This window comes from Schistocerca serialis, chromosome 5, assembly GCF_023864345.2.
Source record: "Schistocerca serialis cubense isolate TAMUIC-IGC-003099 chromosome 5, iqSchSeri2.2, whole genome shotgun sequence".
Classification (NCBI taxonomy): domain Eukaryota; kingdom Metazoa; phylum Arthropoda; class Insecta; order Orthoptera; family Acrididae; genus Schistocerca; species Schistocerca serialis.
This window is the reverse complement of record NC_064642.1, coordinates 340,768,610-340,793,908: the sequence shown is the minus strand read 5'-3', so window position 1 is coordinate 340,793,908 and position 25,299 is coordinate 340,768,610. Positions and strand designations below refer to the sequence as shown.

At 45.0% G+C, this 25,299-nt stretch overlaps 1 protein-coding gene across 1 annotated transcript in view; it reads right to left on the bottom strand.

Moving 5' to 3' along the window:
* Positions 1–25,299, bottom strand: part of LOC126480962 (kalirin) — a 1,643,174-nt gene that overhangs the window by 906,761 nt on the left and 711,114 nt on the right. The gene's annotated exons all lie outside the window — the stretch shown is intronic.

The following is a 25,299-nucleotide window of genomic DNA, read 5'->3' as shown; positions in this document are numbered from 1 at the left end:
AAGGCGTTCCAGGCCAGCTCGAAATCATAAATAACGCTGTAGAGGATGTCACACACAATAGCAAGAGCAGCAATGAAAATGGTTATCCGCAACGCTGCGGTATCCAGTGATTGAGCATCAGTTCAAATCGCGCATGATTGCCTTCATTTTATGCTAATTACTTATTTCGACGGCCCGTTTCACATAATGTGTGTAACGTGTCTCATATGACAGCAATGCCGAATTTTATATACGATATGACGTCTTCCTTGTTCCAGAAGAGACTGATTTGTGGACTTCTTTGACGCACATTACCAGATTCTCGTCAATGTTAGAAGCAGGAGTTCGATTATTTTTTCATCGATGTATGATGTTAATCCCTCGTCCGAGATCCAGCCCGCTCTCACAAGGCGTGTTTTGACCTCCTGGCCAAGCAGCAGTAGATTTGTAGAACAATGGAGGAAGTTGAAGTATCACAAGGTGATCCCTGTCCCAATGGTTATTGACAATAGTAAAAATTGGGGGTTAAGCAAAAACGTCAACAGAGAACCCAAACTTCAGACATGAAAATCTGTGAAAACTCAAGAGGCGTTGCATTACGAGATCCGCTACGAAACGAATCCTTTCGGGAATATCTAAACAATGTCGACATTAATGAAAAAATCTGGAGAAAGGGGAAAAAGTGGAAAACGCTTCTAAAAATGAAGGACAGACACAGAGATACAATCAAGAAGCAGCATCGCAAGAACTTTAAAAAAATGGAAGAATTATGGCGACCACACACGTATTTATGCTTACATCCTGAAAGAGAGTAGGCGTTGACGAAGATTAAATGATTTTCATTTGGAGGATGACATATGACTGGTGGACAGCGGCTAGGCACAACAAAAGAAGTACAGATTTTTTATTGTTATTAATAATGGAATGCTGGCTGGAGTTAAGAGAATAGGGACAGATAGCAGGCGCTATGCAACGAAACTGGAGCTCACTGCTGCCGCTGGCGAGGACAATGGCACATCCATCGCGGCGACGGCGCTGGCGGCGCAGCTGTTGTGACAAGGCGCGGACAATGGGCGGTGCATACAGCGCGCACGCCACCACAAAGCCAGGCCCTCGTCCGCGGGAGCCGGCGCGGACAGGTGCTGCCTCGCACCCCAACACAAAACACCTGCGCGCCTCTCCCGTACAACAATATTTTGTATACAGCCTACACGTGTGCTTTACAACATCTTGAGGACTCCCTGTCATTTAGGTTAACCAACCTGTCGGATTCGATTACAAGCCAAACAGAGCAGGCGTGGATCCAAAAAGGTGCGGGGGCGGTAGCAGGGTGAAGCAATGTCCGCTTATCCTCCATCCCCCTACCATCTCCCAATCAGATTGAATTTTGACCTACATTAATTTCCAAATTTCTCAGCTAACGTTCGGAGAATAAAGTACCACGAAAAATAAAGAGTCTAGAACACGGCAAGAAAGTAAAAAAACTACAAGACAAGACATCCAATCACAGGCTGACCATAATTGTTAGTAACAACAAATCAAATAAGGTACGTGAGTCCACAGATAGAACTGGCAAACAACAAAATGGCATTCAGTCCATAAGAAAAAACAGTGGAAAGTCTGACTTTGAGAACGTAAGTGGAAACTACAGAGAAACAGCATCCTCCATTTACACGCTCATGTACCCGCAAACTGCAGACTTGCGTTGACCATGTTAGTGCTAAGTGAATTACTGATAATGGCGAATGCACGCTTCGGATTTGTACTGCACAAATTATGAAGTTGTGATAGTTTGCTGCTTCTATAGTTTTCACATCAGTTGCATGCCAGAGGTACTTTCGACATATGATAAAAATGGCTCTGAGCACTATGGGACTTAACTTCTGAGGCCATCAGTCCCCTAGAACTTTGAACTACTTAAACCTAACTAACCTAAGGACATCAAACACATCCATGCCCGAGGCAGGATTCGAACCTGCGACCGGAGCGGTAGCGCAGTTCCAGACTGAAGCGCCTAGAACCGCTTGGCCACACCGGCCGGCCTTTCGACAAATGCTTTTTAATTACGTATTTCTCTGAAATGATGTATTAACCACTGGTGTGAACACATTGTCATTATTATTATTAATCAAAGTATTTTATATATTTCGTTATTATTAAAGTCTTAGGCTTCTGCGGTTCGTGGGGAGGGGAATGAACAGTACCAACCTCTGACCCCCCCCCCCCCCCGCCCAAAGAACAGAACCGTGGACCCGAGCCTGAAAGAAGCAATTAAAAAAAACTATGCAAAAATTGTCCTGTCTATGGAATTTGTTTTCATAAGGTGCTACACTGAATAAGTCCTTCTATGCGAACATGGTCTTCAATTCGCTTTGCTGGGTTATAATGGTGTGTAAGAAAAATGTCCCATGTTTTTACAGGTCGCGCGGAATTAGCCGAGCGGTCTAATGCGCTGCAGTCATGGACTGTGCGGCTGATCCCGGCGGAGGTTCGAGTCCTCCCTCCGGCATGGGTGTGTGTGTTTGTCCTTAGGATAATTTAGGTTAAGTAGTGTGTAAGCTTAGGGTCTGATGACCTTAGCAGTTAAGTCCCATAAGATTTCACAGATATTTGAACATTTTTTTGTTATTACAGTTCGTATTACTGGTCAAAATTAGAATGAAAGACCCCTAACATATGAAATGTGGCTGGTGTGGCCGTGCGGTTCTAGGCGCTTCAGTCTGGAACCGCGTGACCGCTACGGTCGCAGGTTCGAATCCTGCCTCGGGCATGGATGTGTGTGATGTCCTTACGTTAGTTAGGTTTAAGTAGTTCTAAGTTCTAGGGGACTGATAACCTCAGATGTTATGTCCCATAGTGCTCAGAACCATTTGAACCATTTATGAAATGTGTTTGTGCACTGATTACAAGTATCAGAAAATAACGCTCGCAAAATATTATGAATCAAATACTTAAAAGAGTCTGAAACTGTCAGGAGATATATATTTTGCTCTTCAGTGCGTAAAAGAAAGCGATTTTTGGTACCATTTAAACACGTGTTTTTTGTTTCCACCATAGGTTAGGCTTTGCTTCGAGGTACTTCTCTGGCCGTTGTATTTTCGTTCTCAATAGTAGTGCGAGATCACTTCAATTAGATGCATCGATGATATCTCAGGGATATCACAGTCATTTCTTTTTTCAATATCCACGTCCTGATGTGTAAGTGCTTGCCACGAATGACGTCCGTGTCGACGAGATCCTGAATTCTTAATTCATTTCCTTTTTTGAACAGCGAACTTCAGCTTCAAACCGTCACTGTCACTGCTGCACTCGCGAGGACACTATAATGTTTCGGAATTAAACGATTAATTCGGGAGTCGGAAATACGGCAGTTAGTGATGCTGTGATTTGACGAGTTTTTGTTTTTTAGCTCATTTTGTAACTGCGTTTGGTGCTAATGACAGTATTGACGTGCATCTCCGACAGAAACACCACCAGTAACAATTAAAACATCAAAAACCTTTACAACTGAAATGCCAAAACTTCAACGCCACAATCGGCTGCGAGCATAAACAAAGTACAATCTAGACCGACGTGGAGACAGGAGCGGGAAAACAGGGAAGCAAAACCCACCTCCATCTCGCGGGGCTGGCAGGCTACACTCGTGATTTGTACATCCGTGAAGGCAGGACAGACACATGCTCATAGGGATCACCATCACTTCGGCTTTTCTGAGAGTCTTGCTCGAACCTTATGACGGGCCAAATCGGTTGGTTGTTTCACTCATTTCAAATTACGAAAAGGAACAACGATCAACGCACAAAACAAAGCAAAGCTAAGTACAACAGGCAGTTACTTGCTGCGGCTGGTGTTGCCGTAAGCGGGAGAAACCAGGCAGCATATTTACCGGTGGCTTACACAGCGATAGTTCAAACCACTCCTCACCTAAAACTGCCGCGATGAAGTGTCCGCATAATATTACTATTGCAACTGAACGCAGGCTCGGTGGCCGGGACAACGCCAAGATCTTCTGAACCATTTATGGAGCTCTCTTATGAAACTGGATATTGAAGACAGTTTCATAATTCAGTAGGACAATTGCTCTCCGCGTACGTCAGTGAGCATCTGAGGTGCAGAAGATACATGCCACATGAAACAACATAAGGCAACAAGCATCAGGGTGATTTTAGAATGCGTGCGTATCTCTCTGGTGTATACATACAGTCAGGACCGAGAAAGCCAAGGGTGCACAAACTCTTATGGGAGGTGAATAGTCCACTGTAGTGTTCAGACAGAATTTCTGATTGATAACTGCTCCAATATCTAGCTAAGCTTCCACTAGAAGACTGCGACGAACCACACTCAAGCAACGGACTTACTAATTAACATCAATCCACATCCGTGACGGAAGTTGAATCTTGTAATACGTATATTCGGTGCACAAACATGTTTCATGTGTTATAGGTCTTTGTCTCTCATTTTGACGAGTACTATATGACTATCTCCTTTACAGCATGGGACACTTTTGTTAAACCACTGCATAGCTCAGCAAAGTGAACTGAAGACATGGGCAGGGTAGCAGCACTGTCGTGATTACGCCCAACTGGGAGCGGAGTTAGTAGCAGATGGCTCTGAGCACTATGGGACTTAACATCTGAGGTAATCAATCCCCAAGAACTTAGAACTACTTAAACCTAACTAACCTAAGGACATCATACACATCCATGCCCGAGGCAGGATTCGGGCGACCGTAGCGGCCGCGCGTTTCCAGACTGAAGCGCCCAGAACCTCTTGGCCACAACGGCCGGCAGTTAGTAACATCGTACATCAAGTAGCTACTACACACTACACGCCTAGACGCCATTACCTCGCACAGCACTGACCAACGCTTTTGTATGACAAAACTCCTGGCACACTGCTACTGTAACAACATTTATTCACTATGCAATGTGTCTGAGTAAACCATTAACATCTTCACTTCTGATGTGTCTTTTTTCGGAAGACTCAGTATTTGTTTCTTGGGAATTATATCGTCTTGTACACGTATGAGGACTTATTAAATGAGGCACGTTATGAAAACAAATTCTACAGACAAAATATTTTTTTCTCCGATTTCCGTACTAGCCTTGACCCCCAATTCTGTGCAACAGTAGCTGTTAAATTTTCGCACAGTCTTTTTCTGCCGGCCTCTGTGGTCGAGCGGTTCTAGGCGCTTCAGTCCGGAACCACGCGGCTGCTACGGACGCAGGTTCGAATCCTGCCTCAGGCACGGACATGCGTGATGTCCTTAGGTAGGTTTAAGTGGTTCTAAGTCTAGGGGACTGATGGCCTCAGATGTTAAGTCCCATAGTGCTTCGAGCCATTTGAACTATTTTTTTCTTTTTCTGTACTGTTCATGATATTGTAGAAATCGCTGCCAAGTTGCGCATTTACACATATTGTCGAAACTGTATGTATTGATTGTACATTCCTTCTTCTTCTTTTGGGTGTGTACTTGAATGTAACTCTGCTCGGCATTGTGTCACTCTTTACATAATCAGTACACCATCGATTTACTCAACTTTAAGATTTTTCTTGCATATTCCATCACTTTTTCCATCTGCACTGTGACTCCTTCTTTCCTTGCTTCCTATTGTCTCGGGCATGGATCTGTGTGATGTCCTTAGGTTAGTTAGGTTTAAGTAGTTCTAAGTTCTAGGGGACTGATGACCTCAGCAGTTAAGTCCCATAGTGCTCAGAGCCATTTTTGACTAAGTTAGGTACAGTTACGGACGAGTCCACAGTTAAGCTTTGGCGAGTAATATACAACTCAATTCGCTTGTTCGTGTTCCTAGAACGCGCCGTACGAATATTTTTCCATCAGGGTACAAGTCTCAGCAGTGGAACCAGCTACAACGTCTACTCGCCAATACCAGCTGCCACGTTGCAGCAGCTGCCTTCCCGTTACATCGTCTGCGAGCCGAGCGGTGAATTCTGAAATCACTGCGACTGTGACGGGACAGCGGCGACTCACGAGCGACTATCGAATCCCGCGGCACCTCGATGGAGAAACAGATGCGTTCCTCCTTCGCAGTGCTGTAGATTGGATAGGTCCAGCCGCGAGATTGGGAACGTGCACCGAATCGTCCAGCTAGCCGTGCCTGCGGGCTTATTGCGGAGAGGAGACGTGACAAGAGATTCTCTCGTAGAACGGGAGACCACTACTTCCTCTCCCCACACCGAACACTCGTACGTCTAGCAGCAGAGCGCTCGAGGACGTTGCGCTCCCTTTGTGCTGCCTGTTTACTGGGAATTAGCCGGAGGAAAGCGGATCGCGGGCAGATAATGGCAGCACGGCCATGTGTCCTGCAGCGGCAGATGTGCCGCAGCAGGAAACGCGCACGGAATGCAGACCGCACACGCGCGGCCACCTGACTCGCAGCGGGGCCTCTGAGCCCTGGGCGCTTTGTGCAGGTGCAGGGTAGGACGAGGGAGTGCGTACCCAATAAGGCTGGCTGCAAACGAGAACAGGAAGATTAAACTGGTACGAAGCCTGGTATATTTCGGTATTCGGGATGCAAGGGGCGCGCCCCGGGAAGGCGATCATGCCAACTGGTGCCTGCAGAAGCCATCACGGCTAAGTTAAGGATATTTTACACGGGCGACTTTCTGCTCAAACGCGCGCCTTTCGTGCTTGCGTGTAAATCAGCAAACAACCACGCCGGCCGGGCTGGCCGAGCGGTTCTAGGCGCTACAGTCCGGAACCGTGGGACTGCTACGGTCGCAGGTTCGAATCCTGCCTCGGGCATGGATAAGTGTGATGTCCCTTAGGTTAGTCAGGTTTACGTAGTTCTAAGTTCTAGGGGACTGAAGACCTCAGAAATTAAGTCCCATAGTGCTCAGAGCCGTTTGAACCATTAGCAAGCAACCACGACGTGAGCGCATCTATGACGTCCATGATCAACAATTGTCGACTGAAACCTGAATTAAACACTGACAACTTCAATTTTTCTATGAATACTATTTACTTTTAAGTAACAGACAGGACGACAACTATGTAGAACATAAACGTTCCGTAGGTTACCTGGCCCTTTATATACCCTCACTCAGTATCTACCGCTTCCGGTTTTAAGGGGGGAATATAGTAATACACTGTCGCATAAGCAAAATAAGCGTTCGCTAAGACGTAACGCCCGATAAGTATGCAATACACCTAACGTACACGTAAAGCGGGAACGACTTAACTGACCAATGTTACTAGGAAAACTACCGTAGTCTACGTTTACTTACAGTAGTTTTACAACTCTGGATATACCTAGTCTAACATTCAATTACCCATATAACAAAATAAGCATAACACACATTCGTTGTTTTGGCGTAAATGGGACGATATATAGATGTAGAACGCCTGCGTTTTATCATCAGTACCGATTTAACGTCATCTCATATGCAACAGTGTGCTCTGCCGCATCGGACTCCACAGATACACGACACGCATGAATAAGTGCTTTATTCGGGCCTGGCGCCGGACGGTAATTTCCTCCAGCCGGACCGGCTCGCCGCCACGCTTTGTCGCCGTCCTCGCGGCTTCCGGCAGCCGGAGATGGCGAGCCGAGGCGCTGGGTGCAGCAGCGTGCTTGCCGGTGGTCTGCTGCTCCTCGCCGTCATTTTAAGCTATTCCTCGGTGGAATTTCATACATTCGACTGCATATGATTGAAAACAGAAAAGTGAAAAGGAAGACGTACGCTGTGGCGATAAAAAAAAAAAAATCATGCGATTCCGATATGCACATACATAGATTGCGTTAGTGCAGCGTACACAAGGTATGAATGGGCAGTGCATTGGCGGAAATGTCATTTGTACTCAGGTGATTCACGTACAAATGTTTACGACGCGGTTAAGGTCGCACGACGGGAATTAGCAGACTTTGAACGCGGTATGATAGTTGGAGCTAGACGTGTGGGACATTCCATTTCGGAATTCGGTTCGACCCTGGACGACTGGAAAATGGTGGCCTGGTCAGATGAGTCCCGATTTCAGTTGGTAAGAGCTTACGGTAGGATTCGAGTGTGGCGCAGACCCCACCAAGCTACGGATCCAGGTCGTCAACAAGGCACCGTGCGAGCTGGTGGTGGCTCCATAACGGTGTGGGCTGTGTTTACATGGAATGGACTGGGTCCTCTGGTCCAACTGCACCGATCATTGACTGGAAATCGTTATGTTGGGCTACCTGGAGATCGCTAGCAGTCACTCATGGACTTCATGTTCTCAAACAACGATGGAATTTTTATGAACGTCAATGTGGCATGTCAACGAGACAGTTTTTCGCTATTGGTTTGAAGAACATTCCGGACATTTCGAGCGAATGATTTGACCACCCAGATCGCCCGACATGAATCCCATCGGATATTTACGGGACGTAACCGAGAGGTCAGTTCGTGCACAAAATCCTGCACCGGCACCACTTTCACCGTTATGGATGGCTCCAGAGGCAGCCTGGCTCAACATTTCTCCAGGGAACTTCCAACGAATTATTGTGTCCATGCCAAGACGAGCTACTGCTCTACGCCGGGAAAAAGGACGTCCGACACGATACTAAAAGGTATCTCATGACTTTATTCACCTCAGTGTATATCCCGTTAGGGTTACAATCGCCCTTCCCTCTCACAAAGGAACTGTATCCCAGCACGAACGGTTATAAAACCTTATAAAATGATTTTAATATTTGGAGCTGCGTCTGTTGTACCATCCATGAGGGAAATGAATCTGTTGATACGGCTGAGCTCAGAATGTCCAGAAAATTCTCTCTCACTCAAGTTCCACGCGTTACCCTCAGCCCCGATGGCGATGAAAGCGCGTGACATCCAGAAACTCACCGTTGTGATTATTCGGGGGGTCTCGAAGCCACATAACGTTGTTCTATCTACATGATTACTCTGCAGTTAAGAATTATGAGACTGACAGATTGCTCACTGAACCACTTCAAGCTGTTTCCTCTACTGTTCCATTCTAGAACAGCGCACGAGAGAAACGAACACTTCAATGTTTCCATGTTAGCTCTGATTTTTCTTATTTTGTTATGATGATCATTCCTCCCTATGTCGGTGGACGCCAACAAAATATTTTCACACTCTGAGGAGAATGCTGATGGTTGAAATTTCTTGAAAGACCTTACCGCAACGAAAAACGCCTTTGTTTTAATGATTGCCACTCCAACTCGCGTGTCTTATCCGCGAGACACTCTCTCCTATTCTCCGATAATGCAAAACGAGCTTCCACGCTTTGAACTTTTTCGATGTCCTCCGTCTCAATCCTATCTGATGCGGATTCCACACTGCACAGCAATACTCCTCCACAAGAGGGCAAACATGCATGGTGTGAGCAGTGTCTTTAGTAGATCTGTTGCATTTTCCAAGCGTTTTCCCAATAAATCGCTTTTCTCACGGCATTACCTGTGGACCGTTCCAGTTTAAGCTGTTCGTAATAGTAATCCCTAATTATTTATCTGAATTTACAGCCTTTATACTTGTGCGTTTTAACCTCTAACCAAAATTTACCGGATTCCTTTTAGTGCTCATGTTGATTTCACACTTTTCGTTATTTCAAGTCAATTGCCAGTTTTCGCACCATATAGCATCTTGTCTAAATCGTTTTGCAAATTTTTCTGACCGTCTAATAACTTTACTAGACGATAAATGACAGCAAAAATGGCTCTGAGCACTATGGGACTTAACATCTATGGTCATCAGTCCCCTAGAACTTAGAACTAGTTAAACCTAACTAACCTAAGGACATCACACACATCCATGCCCGAGGCAGGATTCGAACCTGCGACCGTAGCGGTCTCGCGGTTCCAGACTGCAGCGCCAGAACCGCGCGGCCACTTCGGCCGGGCAACAGTCATGTCACCCTGGAGGAAGAAAAGCAGCCGCAAGACAAACCAACAGGAAAAGAGAGTGGGCACAATGTTTGCAGAGGCAGTTTGTTGCGAGGTGCACCCGGGGGGGGGGGGGGGGGGGGATGAGCTACATTAGAAAAGGAATCGGGAGATGGAAGGCAGTGTAACAGAAAACGGGTCTCTAGAGAGCACGAGGGGTGGTCGCCTTATGAAGAACTCGTTACGGGACAGAAGAGGAACAAACAACTTGTGCGCGTTTCGCCACAGCCAGTAGAGGAAAGGGCGAGTGATGGAGAAACTATAATATCCCACGGCGGAGTTTATCACTGGGCAAGGGGAGAGTCGCAGGGCCGGAGCTTTAGATATTAACGGGACGAGTTTGGCGCGGTGGCGGCAGCGCCCTATATTTGCACTTGCTGAAACATTGATTCGCAGCGGGGCCAATGAATTCGGGATGTCTCGCCTTTTGTGCTGCTAGCGGCAGACGGACCTGCGTCCACGGCCGCGGCGGGCGAGCCGGCATACGCTATCGCCTCGAGACAACAAGGCCGCTGTTGACGCAGGGGGCGGCGAATCACTTGCGAGCCGGAGATGAAAGAGCCCTCCCGCCGAGTTCTACACAGATTCTTGGAGTAGAGGAAGAGGCGCGCGCGGCGGAGGCGGTAGGAATTTCGAATCGAGATGGAGGTTCCAACTACTGTTAGGCTCTGGCGACGATTCAGTGTATTCGAAAACCAAATGCCGTACGAACTATTTGCATGCGACTTGGCACTACACAGCCGTTTACTGACAAAAGTACAATTACATGGGGCAGCAAATAAAATGTGGGGGTTTGGTTGAATGCAGGGCGCAGCATGTTATCTCACATAAAGACTCGTCGACAGAAGTAGAAATAATTAAAGACGTGCGCTAGGGAACTGTGAGTAGGGGCCTTTATTGTTCACGTCTTATATTAATGAGCTGACAGGTCGGTGAGACGTGACAGCTAGACTTAACAAATTTTACCCCACATCAAGAAAAAGAATTACTAATTGGTTCCCAATCTGTGTACTGCAGCGATGCATGAACCCCGTAACTCTCCCTCCGTCCGAACAGGCTTCGGAAGACCCAACGGTACCGACCGACTGCCGTGTCATGCTCCGACGTTATGCGTCACTGGTGAGGAAGAGCATGTGCTTAGCACACTTCTCTGCAGATCGTTATCATTTTCCGTGACCGGAGCCGCTTCTTCTTAATCAAGTAGGACCTCAGTTGGCCTCACAAGGGGTGAGTGCACCCCGCTTGCCAACAGCGCTCGGCAGACCCCGACAGTCACCCATCCCAGAGTTAGCCAAGCCCAACAGCGCTTAGCTTTGCTGATGTGGCGGGAATCACTGCAGCAAGACAGTTGACGAATATTGTAACTAGTAATGAGATAAAAATTACGCCATTCTAACACTCTTAGAATATTTTAAAAGGACATAAACGGGTGTGAAAAGCTGTCTTTCGGTCTTTTCCTTTTGTGGTAAAGTCTCGTAAACGACTAGGTCTTGTTGGGAATTAGTTCTTTCTTGATCACTGTCGCTGAGCTGTATCAGTTTATGCGAGCTGTATTTGCGTGTGTAAACTGAATGTTCATTAACCAATTAAAAAATGAACTGCGTATTATAGTATGTTATTTCAAGATCCTCTTTAATTTAAATAAAAAGAAAAAAAGAAATTTCATCCATCAAAAGTGGCGAAATTAAATATGGAAACTTCTCGTTTGGTTCGAGATTATTTTAAAAGCAGTTTAGTTTATAATTACTATTTGCATGTTATATTAATTACAACGTGCAGTCATTTATTTTTCTGGGAGTCCGATAATGTTCCTGGCTGCAATTATAAGGAAACTAAACGCCATTTCTTTTTGCGGTCAGTAAAAAGTACCAAACGAATTGTTTCCAAGCTAACTGTGGGCCGTAGCTACTTTCCGTTTCAAAAGTAAATGAAAGTTAGCAGTATTATTAGCATTTTTTACTTTTACGACAGTAATTGAGATTAAACAAAATGGTATCAGGCCTCAGTTTTCTTATAACGTTACCGACAAAGATAAAGTTTTTAGAAAAAATTTTCGTAACATTTAATGCTCTTGAATATCAGATACAGTATATAAAGCAAATTTCACGTAATTACAGGCGGTAATGTTACATCGGTCTTGGCGGCCTAGCAGTAAAGCGTGTATATGGAAACTGAAAGATCGCGGGATCGAATCCCAGTCGGAAAATAGAAATTTTCAGTCTGCACTTCAATACAGCCTTCATCTCTTAACGATGTGACGAGTCGCCACAAACGAAACGTGGTTCGGATTCATTGTTGGTTGGATAACTGGGTAGACTAGGTACACGATAGTCGCCGAAGCGGCGTCCAGTTGCAAAACTAGTACCAAACTATTGAATAACAGGCAGTCAATGCGAATCATCGCGACGGAAAAAGATTTCCTAATGCTACTTACTTATTAGTGAAAGTAGGATATTTAATTATGTGTAACACCAAATTATGAAAGGAAGGAAGAAATGAAGATATAAGAGTTTTAGTCCCGTCAGCGACATGATATTCGTTAACTTAGCAATAGCATGGATAGGAACAAGGATCAGGGAAGAAATATTTTTCAAATGAGCAGTCCCGGCATTCACCTCAGTCGATATTGGGAATCTATAGAAAAGCTAAATCTGGATGGCCTGACAAGGGTTTGATCCTTTTCCTCTCAAACACGAGTTGAGTGTCTCAACCAACAAGTCACCTTGCTGAGTGCAATGTTCCTAGTTAAATCGCAAACTTATCTGCATTGTCTCATGGTGGGAAGATATGTGAGAGTATAATTACAAATGTATTTGCCGCAGATGTATTCTGGGAAACACGACGTCGGTATGTAAGAAATCTATCTCTGTCGTCTTGGAAAAAGGGTGCGAAACCGTCAGGAACTCTGAGAGCTAGTCCTTAGAAGTTCTCGCTACTTCGTAAAAGAGGTAACGGACGGTGGCTTCAACGTGGATGAAGAAAACTGCAAACGATGTCTTCGTCCCTGTGATTTCTGAGGAGTGACTCTGTGGACGGCGATTACTGAGCCTCATTAGGAAAGATAAATATAATTCCAAAAGAAGTGTTCAGAGCTGTAAATAAGAACATCGTGGATCGCTAACGCACAAAACAAAGAGTTTAACACAAAGTTAACAGAGTAGCCTGAGCATTAAATATATAGAAAACCACGCAAGTTTTCCAGGAGGCTGACTACCTGTTAATCAGTCTGTTAAGCCATATCCAAACAAGCAATGTAATGACTCCAGAACATCGCTTATCGCCAGATTTTCAGCGTTAGCTAGTGCATTATTATACTTTAGTGTATACCAGACGTTCGGTGTGCTTTAGCCTCTAAGTAGCAGAATTCCTTGAAATGGGGATGTTAAACTCGGCTCGATGTTATTCGGGAGCAGGCGTGCGTGTGTCGGTACCTAATCCCCCCCCCCCCCCTCCCCACCGCCTTCCCCCTCTCTTCTAAATTATCCGTAACAACGCTACGTTTCTCAGCTGGTCATCAAGATAATAGTAAACACTACAAACAAGTAAAAAGTTTAATCAATATATATCATATTAAACTGTATTCGACGCTCAGTTTCAAATCAATGACTAGATAAACGAGAAATACGAAGTGATGCCTGATAACCCACCGTTTTTAACGAGTCTGAGTAATTCTGGCCGTTAATATGACTTTCTGCATCTTTTCTGTACAGAAACCATAAATGTTAATTAATGAAAATCCGCTCAAATTGCTACCGAGAACTTCCTTAGGTCCATGACCGATTCCAGCCTTTACATCAGCAATTCTCAAGTGGATCTGAAAATTGTGCTGAAGAGAAGCAATGTTAAATCAATTATCATTAGTAGCTTGGGCAGCTTTTCTATAACTGAAAATACATTTACGGAATCAACGCCCTCCGAAAATGGAGAAACTAATAACATATGTTAAAATGTGCAGTAGTAATGATAAAGCCATAATTCTCACAACAGAACCTGCTATGTTGTGGTAAAATGTTAACTATTTAATCGTCGAAGACAAAATAAGGAGTTCCTGTAACGTGATTAAAACACAGCAGAACTGAACTGTATTCACATTTGACAAGGGTCACATGTGTGCATGCTACATCATTTTCGTTCTGTCCACACTGGAATCGACCAATATGAAAATCCACATGTACATTTATATGATTAACCTGGATTGTGCTACACAGGTGAACAGCAGCTGTGTTAAGAGTGGAAACTAGTTTACCCGGTCCTCATTAATCCGGATTTCTGGTTCATCTGGGTTGCTTTTCTTTTTTTAAGGGAAAATAACTGTACAATATTTGATAGTGTGGACGTAATAACAGCAACAATAGACGACGAAAATCATTAAATATAAACTCAGCCAACTGTCATAAATGTATTCTGGTATATACACCCACAAGATTACTCTGCAATTGACACTCAAGTCTATGGCATGGAAACACTTTCAATTTCTCTGCTGTTCCACAGTATATACAATACCACGTGGGAAAAATGGACTCCTAAATCTTTCCCTGTGAATTCTGATTTCTCTTATTTTATTACGATGGTCATTTTTCCCAGAAAATATTGTCTCACTCGGGAGACGAGAGTTGGTAGGTGAAGTTCCTTGCAAACATATCGCACCAACGAAAACGCCATTGTTTTATTGACCAGAACCCCAATTCGCGTACCATATCCGTACAATACGAGCTGCCCTTTCTTAAACCTTTTCGATGTCATCCCAAAATGGGCAGCAGTACTCAATTGAGAACGGACAAGTGTAGTGTAGTCAGTCTCTTTAGTAGACCTGTTGCATCTTCTACGTATTCTATCAATAAATCGCATTCTTTGGTTCGTCTTGCCCAAGACATTTTTATGTGATTGCTCCAGCTCAAGTTGCTTGTAATCGAATTCTGTTGGATGCAGCTTAATCTACAACCATTAAATTGGTGCTATTTATCTTGTCACCGAAATTTAACGTGGTCTTTTTACGACTCACGAGGAAGACCTCATACTTTTTATTATTCTGAGTCAATTGATATTTTTCGCGCTATTAATATATCTTGTGTAAATCATTCTGTAATTCATTTTGATCTTACGATGGCTTTATTAGGTAGTAAACGACAGTATTATCTGCAAACACTCTGAGAGGACTGCTTAAAATGTCTCATAAATCATTTACATATATTAAGGATCAATACCACTTCCATGGGCAACCGCAGGTGTCACTTCGGTTTCATTCAGTGACCTCCCGCCAGTTACTATGAACTGTGACTCTTCTGACAGGAAATCACGAACACCCTCGAAGAACTGAGGCAATACTCCGTAGATACGCAATTTCATTAGAAGCCGCTTGTGAGGAACGGTGTCAAAAGCCTCCTACAAATGCGAAAATACAAAATCAATCTGACATCTACATACATACTCCGCAATCCACCATACGGTGCGTGGCGGAGGGTACCTCGTACAACAACTAGCATCCCTGTTCCACTCTCAAACAGAACGAAGGAAAAATGACTGCCTATATGCCTCTGTACGAGCCCTAATCTCTCTTATCTTATCTTTGTGGTCTTTCCGCGAAATGTAAGTTGGTGGCAGTAAAATTGTACTGCAGTCAGCCTCAAATGCTGGTTCTCTAAATTTCCTCAGTAGCGATTCACGAAAAGAACGCCTCCTTTCCTCCAGAGACTCCCACCCGAGTTCCTGAAGCATTTCCGTAACACTCGCGTGATGATCAAACCTACCAGTAACAAATCTAGCAGCCCGCCTCTGAGTTGCTTGTATGTCCTCCCTCAATCCGATCTGATAGGGATCCAAAACGCTCGAGCAGTACTCAAGAATAGGTCGTATTAGTGTTTTATAAGAGGTCTCCTTTACAGATGAACCCCATCTTCCCAAAATTCTACCAATGAACCGAAGACGACTATCCGCCTTCCCCACAACTGCCATTACATGCTTGTCCCACTTCATATCGCTCTGCAATGTTTCGCCCAAATATTTAATGGACGTGACTGCGTCAACCGCTACACTACTAATGGAGTATTCAAACATTACTGGATTCTTTTTCCTATTCATCTGCATTAATTTACATTTATCTATATTTAGAGTTAGCTGCCATTCTTTACACCAATCACAAATCCTGTCCAAGTCATCTTGTATCCTCCTACAGCCACTCAACGACGACACCTTCCCGTACACCACAGCATCATCAGCAAACAGCCGCACATTGCTATCCACCCTATCCAAAAGATCATTAATGTAGATAGAAAACAACAGCGGAACTACCACACTTCCCTGGGGCACTCCAGATGATACCCTCACCTCCGATGAACACTCACCATCGAGGATATCCTGTCCATGACACTCATTACTTCGTGAGAATAAAGAGCCAGTTGTGTTTCGTAGGAACGGAGTTTTCTGAATCCGTGTTGACTGTGTGTGAATAGAACGTATTGTTCGGAGTATTTTATAATGACTGAAAATACTATATGATCACATTATGCAGCTCACCGCAACTGTTCCACGACGCTGTATTTGAATCTCTTCATTGTACTGGAACGGTCCAGTTTCTATGTTGCGAAGTGCCACAGTACGTACTGTGGGCGCACTGCTAGTGAGCCAATATGACCTTCTCCCAAATAATGGTTACCTGTCTTGAGTCACATTCCGCTTCCTGGTCTCAGATGGAAGAGTGGGCTATTAACGTCAATATCAGAACATTGTTAATAGCCGTAATGTACTAACATTGAAATATTTATTCTCTGCGGAGCGAAAAAGATTCACATCAAGGCATCTGACTCATATCTCAAATGGTTCAAATGACTCTGAGCACTACGGGCCTCAACTTCTTAGGTCATCAGTCCCCTAGAACTTAGAACTACTTAAACCTAACTAACCTAAGGACAGCACACACGTCCATGCCCGAGGCAGGATTCCAACATGCGACCGTAGCGGTCACGCGGTTCCAGACTGTAGTGCCTAGAACCGCTCGGCCACCCCGGCCGGCGACTCATAACTTAGACACGATTCTTGCTGAAGATGAATTTAATGCTAACGATGCACAGAAACCCTGCTCGCAACAAAACTGCCCTCCACAATTCCTGAAACCGCACTGCAGCCAGGAGAAACACTCTGGATTTGACGGGCTTCGTGCAATTGGAAATACTCTGAATCGTATCCATACGGATGATGGAAAATGTGCAGATACTCTGCAGAAGTGAAGAAAATCTTCACCACCATCTTGTGACTGTGGTGTTGTACGACAGACAGTTACTCATGTTGTATCAACAGCCGCTGCACGTGCCTACAAGCATCCTTTCAAAAAGTTCTTGACAGTACCGAGGGGAGTGAGAAACTATGTAAAAGACCTCGATATGCACCTATAACTGCTGTCCTTTGTAAGAGGCGCGTTTAATAAGTAATGCTACGTATTTTTTTCTGAAAGCAGGTTGGTTTTATTCAGAATTCCAATACACCACATTACTGCCCACTCTTTTGGCTACAAAACTGCACTTTTCAACATCACCTCCGTTCAATGCGACGGCCTTACACCAACTTACTGGCAAGACCTGTATGCCCGCATGGTACCACTCTGTCGGTCGACGTCCGAGCCTATGCCTTCCTGCATCAACAACGTCCCCCTCACCCATGTATGCTTTCACCGGGCCGAACAGACGGTCTTTATATTCTTGTGTTAGGCAGGAAAGAAGCCAGTGGGCACACACCTCAGAGTACACCAACAGATGGACGAGTGTGTCAGCACTACCAACAGAGACGTCCATTTGGCCAGCGTCGTGTTTGATTATTATCCATCCATCACCTGAAATGAGCGTCCACACGTTCCAACATTGCAGGAGTCACAGCTGTGTGCGGCAGGCAGCCACGCGAGAGATGGGACAGGTTTGTGCGACCTTGATGCGATGATGACTGATGCCTCGCCCAACGACCCGCCGTGCTTTTGTTCGCTGCCAGGTCTCCGTAGACTTTCTGCAAGCGCCTATGGATACCTGAAACTCTCTACTTATACGCCAAAAGAAAGTCAATGACAGCTCTCTGCTTGGAGCGCACCTCCGTTACAGACGCCACTTCGAAGGCTACGCTACGTATGGCGCAGCCACCTATCGGAACTACATGAAACTATAGGAGCTGAAGCGGAATTGGCCGAGTAAAAAAAAATTGTTGCATTAGGTATTGAACGCTCCTGATATACAGGTCGTATCAAAAAGAATCACCCGATTTGGCACGTCTATATTTCTGAAACTAACAAACATATACAATGAATTTTATTGCGAGACACTCAAAAAGTTATTTTTCATACCTTTTCACAGGTGTTCAATATGCCCCCTTGAGATGCACGGCATATGTCAGTGCGGCATTGTTCAAACAATGAAACGAGCATGTCTTGAGTTACAGCTCCCACAGCTGCTGTCATGCGATATCTCAGTTCATTCATTGTTGTTGCTAACGGAGGCACATAAACAGAGTCTTTTATAAGCCCCCACAAGAAACAATCATACACAGTCAAGTCCGGTGACCTTGGAGGCCAGTAATGTAAGGCTGAATCACTTGGTCCAGTGCGACCGATCCATCATTCAGTAAGCCTTTGACTTAAAAATTCCCGCACTTCCAATGCCTGTGTAGCGGTGTACCATCCTGTTCGTACATGAAGTCGTTCGAATCAGTCTCCAACTGTGGGGAAAGATAGTTCTCAAGTATATCAAGATATGTGCTTCCTGTAACAGTGTTCTCGCCGGAAAAGAGAGAGAGAGAGAGAGAGAGAGAGAGAGAGAGAGAGAGAGAGATTGGACCATACACCTTTTCCCGTGTAGCTGCACGAAACACTTTGAATTTTTGAGAGACCCTCTCATATTGTACAGATTCATGTGCTTGTTCCGTACCCCATATTCTCACATTATGACGGTTCACCTTTCCATTTAAATGGAATGTTCAGTGTGGGATCTATACCAGAGAGGGTTGATAGAAGAGAGAGAGAAGATCCAACGGAGAGCAGCGCGCTTCGTTACAGGATCATTTAGTAATCGCGAAAGCATTACGGAGATGATAGATAAACTCCAGTGGAAGACTCTGCACGAGAGACGCTCAGTAGCTCGGTATGGGCTTTTGTTAAAGTTTCGAGAACATACCTTCACCAAGGAGTCAAGCAGTATATTGCTCTCTCCTACGTATATCTCGCGAAGAGACCATGAGGATAAAATCAGAGAGATTAGAGCCCACACAGAAGCATACCGACAATCTTTCTTTCCACGAACAATACGAGACTGGAATAGAAGGGAGAACCGACAGAGATACTCAAAGTACCCTCCGCCACACACCGTCAGGTGGCTTGCGGAGTATGGATGTAGATGTAGATGTAGATGTATAATGTTGCCTCGTCACTAATCACTAAGCGTGGAAGGAAACTGTTATCTTCTATCTTGGCAAGAACGAAATTACAGAACTTCACACGTTATTGTTTGTCACCTTCACGAAGAGCTTGCAGTAGCTGAATTTTGTATACTTTCAAGTGTAAACGTCGACGCAACACACGCCAGACCCGGAAATCGGGGGCACGTTGAGCTATCGAGCTGCACGGCGAACGGATTTTTGCGGACTCCTTGCGAAACTATGGCGGATGCGTTCGATGTTTGTGTCAGACGACGATTAGCCTTTACACAAACAACTTGTTTCTCGGAATTGTTCACGCCATAGTCTAATACTCTGTGCTGTAGGGGGATCCATACTGTACCTAGAACGAAAGTCACGCTGAACAGTTATCACTGACCCGCACTGAGCAAAACGTAGAACGCAAAACGCTTTCTGTTGTCTCGACACCATTTTTACTAGAACGGAAGTGGGCGCACACTGCTGCTACCTAACGGGAACCATGTAAAACGCGAGGATTTGCTCTTTCCAACAGTACGTTGTTCACGTACATATTTCAAATAACACAATAGTTACGATTTTTTAAAAAAAAATCTGATGATTCTATTTGATGCACACTGTATTATGCTGGAGAGATGTGCTGAAGTTTTTATCTGTGGCGGTTTAGTAGTCTTTGAATAAGTACAGCTATTCTTGATATTCAATAAGTGTCTATATATGCTATTCGATTCACAGGTATGGCCTAGCCTCTGAAATCTGTTGCACATAAGAATAAAGATATCCATCTCGCAATTTTCCATGTAAGCTGGCTGATGGTGAGCGGTCCATTACTGTCAAGAGATGAACATTAGTGTCACACTATTAAAACAGCTCTCCCTCAAGACACGGTTTGCAGTACCGCTCTTTTCCCGCCGGTTAAAAGACAATGCGAGCCGTAATACGCCGACTGCCTGGCTCAGTGTTTACTTATTTAAGACGTGTTGCAATTACGGCGGTAATTGCGAAGAGACGAGCAGGAACGGGCTCGTGGCGCAGGGCTCGCCCGCGTCCGACGCCAGCGGCGACTGGTGCCGCTGGCGGTTTCATATCGCGATATTGCTGGCCGCGCAAAAATGCCGCAATAACTCGGCGCACGGCTTTGTTTACGCCGGGACCGACCATAAAACGTGGCATCCGTTAACGCCGCACTTCTAGCGCGTCGCTACTCCGCGGACTAAATCGAAACACTATATATGCGCATCCACGCGCTCAGAGAACGGCTACCGGTACTGCAGCCGCGTGAAATATCGTGTGGTCTATTGAAAAGCACCACCCGATAGGTTTCGCAATCGCAATATCATCTCTAAAGCAGTTCCGCCTCGATAGTTTCCAAGTACGCGCGCTGGAACTGTGACGATCAAAATGCACCGAAGAGTTTGACGTAAGGTCGATCATCAATCCTGCCTCGGGCATGTTTACAACAGTGGGACTCTTATTATAACGCCAATGGACGCACTTTGCAGAATGGCACGCCTGACCAGGGAGCTAAATGCACATACGCCAAATACACCCACATGCACTCAAGTGAAATGGTCTGAAATTTTAATTATCACTTTGTCCATTTACTATACTCGCCTACCAACCAAGAATACTAGCGCACGGAGAGAGTCGATTCGAGTCCTAGTTGTGAAATACATTTTCCTATTGGTATTTTGCCAGAGGAGCCACAGAGGAATTGAGTTGGTTTCGCACAGTCGCTGATCGCTACGCTTGGATGTTCTGAGTTAAACCCAAATCTCTGCACTGTTGAGTTAGATATAGAAGAGTTGCGCAACAATATTGTTCCGCGAAGACTGTACAGCTACTGCAGTTTCGGCTACACAGCCATTTTCCAGTTGAATAGCAGGAACAAAACCATTAATAAACGCTGTAACATTCAAAAGGAGTGAAGTCATTGTCACATGCAACCAACTACTATTTTGGGCCTGTTCAGTTGACGAATTACGACGTAACATATTCAAGTAGACTATGTCTAGAAGTTAGTTTGATTTTTAATTCAGAATCTCTCTATTTTGCTACTACCTCTTTTTTTTAATACCGATTATCTGTCATAACATACTTATATTGTTTTGAGGATGCTAGAATAAAACTAATAAACTGGCCAGTGTCTTTAATAAGCTACGTAAAAGCATTATAGTAGAATATGCGCAACAGGCAGTACTGAATTATCCTGTTTTGCTGACCGGAAAAAAGAACAAATTAGGGGTAGGAATAAACAGGAAACCCACGTTAAAAGATACAGTAAATGCTAAGAACTAATGCAACCCTTTCTTCTTTCTTTTTCTTTTGCTTGTGCCGTTTTTCCCGCGGATACGCGGCCAGGGTCGGCATGGTTAATCGGATGTGGCAATGTTAGTTGAAGGGGTGGCCGGATGCCATTCCTGCCGCCACCCCGTACCCCCCGGGGAAGGAATTAATGCACCCCAACTGTCTGCATCGAGTGTAATCCATGGAATAGTGCGAAAGTGTTCAGATGTCTGCGAGCCGTGTAACTGAGGCGGGACGTGGGGACCACCCGGTATTCACCTAGGGGGACGTGGAAAACCGCCTAAAACTCACATCCAGGCTGGCCGGCACACCGGCCCTCGTCGTTAATCTGCCGGACGCATTCGATCCGGGGCCGGCGCGCCTACCTGAGTCCAGGAAGCAGCGCGTTAGCGCGCTGGGCTAACCTGGCGGGTTAAGAACTAATGTTACCCTTATGAAGAGAAAATTGCACTTTTTTAACGCAGAGAATAGAGCTAATAGTACCAGTTAGGCCGTAAAAAACGTGAAGGAACGAAAATACATATACACATACATACATACATACACAAATAGCGATAAAAATGATTACGACGTGTGTCTAATAGGTAAGATTAATGCAACGGCAGGTCAAGGAAACCAACAAACAAAAACGAGATAAATTCGCAGAAGCCGGCCGAAGTGGCCGTGCGGTTAAAGGCGCTGCAGTCCGGAACCGCAAGACCGCTACGGTCGCAGGTTCGAATCCTGCCTCGGGCATGGATGTTTGTGATGTCCTTAGGTTAGTTAGGTTTAACTAGTTCTAAGTTCTAGGGGACTAATGACCTCAGCAGTTGAGTCCCATAGTGCTCAGAGCCATTTGAATTCGCAGAAACATAGCCGTACCACATCATCTTGTGTAAATTGATGAAGTTATTAAACAGCAATAAAGTTAAAATGGCATTCCAGACATAACGAGCTGGAGCAAAGGTTGTAACGTAAGTTTAGCAGAGATAAAAACTGGATGGCAAAACTGGGAGGGTTGAAGTACGAGGTGCATTCAAGTTCTAAGACCTCCGATTTTTTTTCTCCGGACTGGAAAGAGATAGAAACATGCGCATTGTTTTAAAATGAGACCGCATTAATTGTCAATACGTCCCAGAGAGATGGCAGCACCGTACGGCAGATGGAATTTTACTGCCAGCGGCGAGAATGAGAACTGTTTTAAATACTTAAAATGGCGACGTTTTCCTTACTTGAACAGCGTGCAATCATTCGTTTTCTGAATTTGCGTGGTGTGAAACCAATTGAAATTCATCGACAGTTGAAGGAGACATGTGGTGATGGAGTTATGGATGTGTCGAAAGTGCGTTCGTGGGTGCGACAGTTTAATGAAGGCAGAACATTGTGTGACAACAAACCGAAACAACCTCGGGTTCGCACAGGACGACATGATCGAGAAAGTGGAGAGAATTGTTTTGGGGGATCGCCGAATGACTGTTGCACAGATCGCCTCCAGAGTTGGCATTTCTGTGGGTTCTGTGCACACAATCCTGCATGACGACCTGAAAATGCGAAAAGTGTCATCCAGGTGGGTGCCACGAATGCTGACAGACGACAGCATGAATGGGACTTTCTTTTCGTCGGTTGTGACAATGGATGAGACGTGGATGCCATTTTTCAATCCAGAAACAAAGCGCCAGTCAGCTCAATGGAAGCACACAGATTCACTGCCACCAAAAAAATTTCGGGTAACCGCCAGTGCTGAAAAAATGATGGTGTCCATGTTCTGGGACAGTGAGGGCGTAATCCTTACCCATTGCGTTCCAAAGGGCACTACGGTAACAGGTGCATCCTACGAAAATGTTTTGAAGAACAAATTCCTTCCTGCACTGCAACAAAAACGTCCGGGAAGGGCTGCGCGTGTGCTGTTTCACCAAGACAACGCACCCGCACATCGAGCTAACGTTACGCAACAGTTTCTTCGTGATAACAACTTTGAAGTGATTCCTCATGCTCCCTACTCACCTGACCTGGCTTCTAGTGACTTTTGGGTTTTTACAACAATGAAAGACACTCTCCGTGGCCGCACATTCACCAGCCGTGCTGCTATTGCCTCAGCGATTTTCCAGTGGTCAAAACAGACTCCTAAAGAAGCCTTCGCCGCTGCCATGGAATCATGGCGTCAGCGTTGTGAAAAATGTGTACGTCTGCAGGGCGATTACGTCTAGAAGTAACGCCAGTTTTATCGATTTCGGGTGAGTGGTTAATTAGAAAAAAAATCGGAGGCCTTAGAACTTGAATGCACCTCGTAAAATTCCAAGATTATGAATTGAAGGATGTCGGTCAGACAAGAAGAGAGCTTAAAATGGAGTCCACAGAACATAATAATAAAGAGAATGGTTCATCGGCAGTAGCAAAACATATTAACAATAAGCTGCGCACGTTATGATGATTTGAATGTAACGCATTTAAAAGAAAAAGGTTAGCTGATCTTAAATTTTGAGGAAATTTAAATATTTTTGGATCTTAGAGAAAACAAAAGTATTCTATCGGCATTTCTGGGCCCACTTTAGCGTTGTTATTGTGAGACACAATGAACAACTTCATTTGCTTGGCGGTAACTAAGCCTTTAAAACGCTGGAACGTCCTGCCAGATTAAAAAAATCCACCAGAACGGATTAGAACTTGTGACCTTGCCTTTCGCGGCCATGTGCTGTACCGACTGCGCTACGCAAGCTCAACTCACGAGCCGCCGTCATAGATTTATGTCCACCTGCATCTCGTTTCAGACCTCAAACTTCACGGAAGTTCTGCATACGTCGCGGTACTTGAACACCTGGAAAACAGAGCCCTGCGGAGCTGAAGATTAGCCATAGTCTGAGGGACAGTTTACAGAACCTGCGAGGAAGTTTCATACCAGTGAACACTCTTCTTCCAAGTGAAACAAAGTCAAAATTCCTTCTGGAAACAACCCCTCGAACTATGGCTGAGACATGTCGTCTTCTAAGTGTGCTACTCCGGCAAGATATGCACGTGAACTTGCAGTTGGAAGGTAAAAAAAATGGTTGAAATGGCTCTGAGCACTATGGGACTTGACTTCTGAGGTCATCAGTCCCCTAGAAGTTAGAACTACTTAAACCTAACTAACCTAAGGACATCTCACACATCCATGCCCGAGGCAGGATTCGAACGTGCGACAGTAGCGGTCGCGAGGTTCCAGACTGTAGCGCCTAGAACCGCTCGGCCACTCCGGCAGGCAGTTGGAAGGTAAAAGATGAGGTACAGGTCGAAGCGAAACTGTGTGAGCGTGTTGTGGGTCGTGTTTGGGTAGTTAAGTCGGTAGAGCACTTGCCCGAGTAAGGCGAAGGTGACAGCTTCGAGTCCCGGTCCGGCACACAGTTTCAATCTAGCAGAAAGTTTCAGACCTTTAAAGGCTGTTATGTCGACAGTTGCACCGCTGGTGGCACTGTTGTATTCGTAACAAGATATTACAATATTTGGTAGAAACTTGGGTTTCGTTACTAAACAGTGTTCTGTGAGAATCTTAAACGCCATCATTAATTATGGACATGTAGCATAAAGGAGAACCTTACATGGTTGGCGTTTCTTGCTTGCTGCTTGCTTACTTTGACTGTGCCTAGTAGGGTAATAATTTTAAAGTACGTAATAGTACATGGACGATACGATTACAGACAGATTTCCGTTACATGTGTTGGTTGGTTGATTTGGGGAAGGGTTCCAAACAGCGAGGTTATTGGAAGGACGGGGGAAGGAA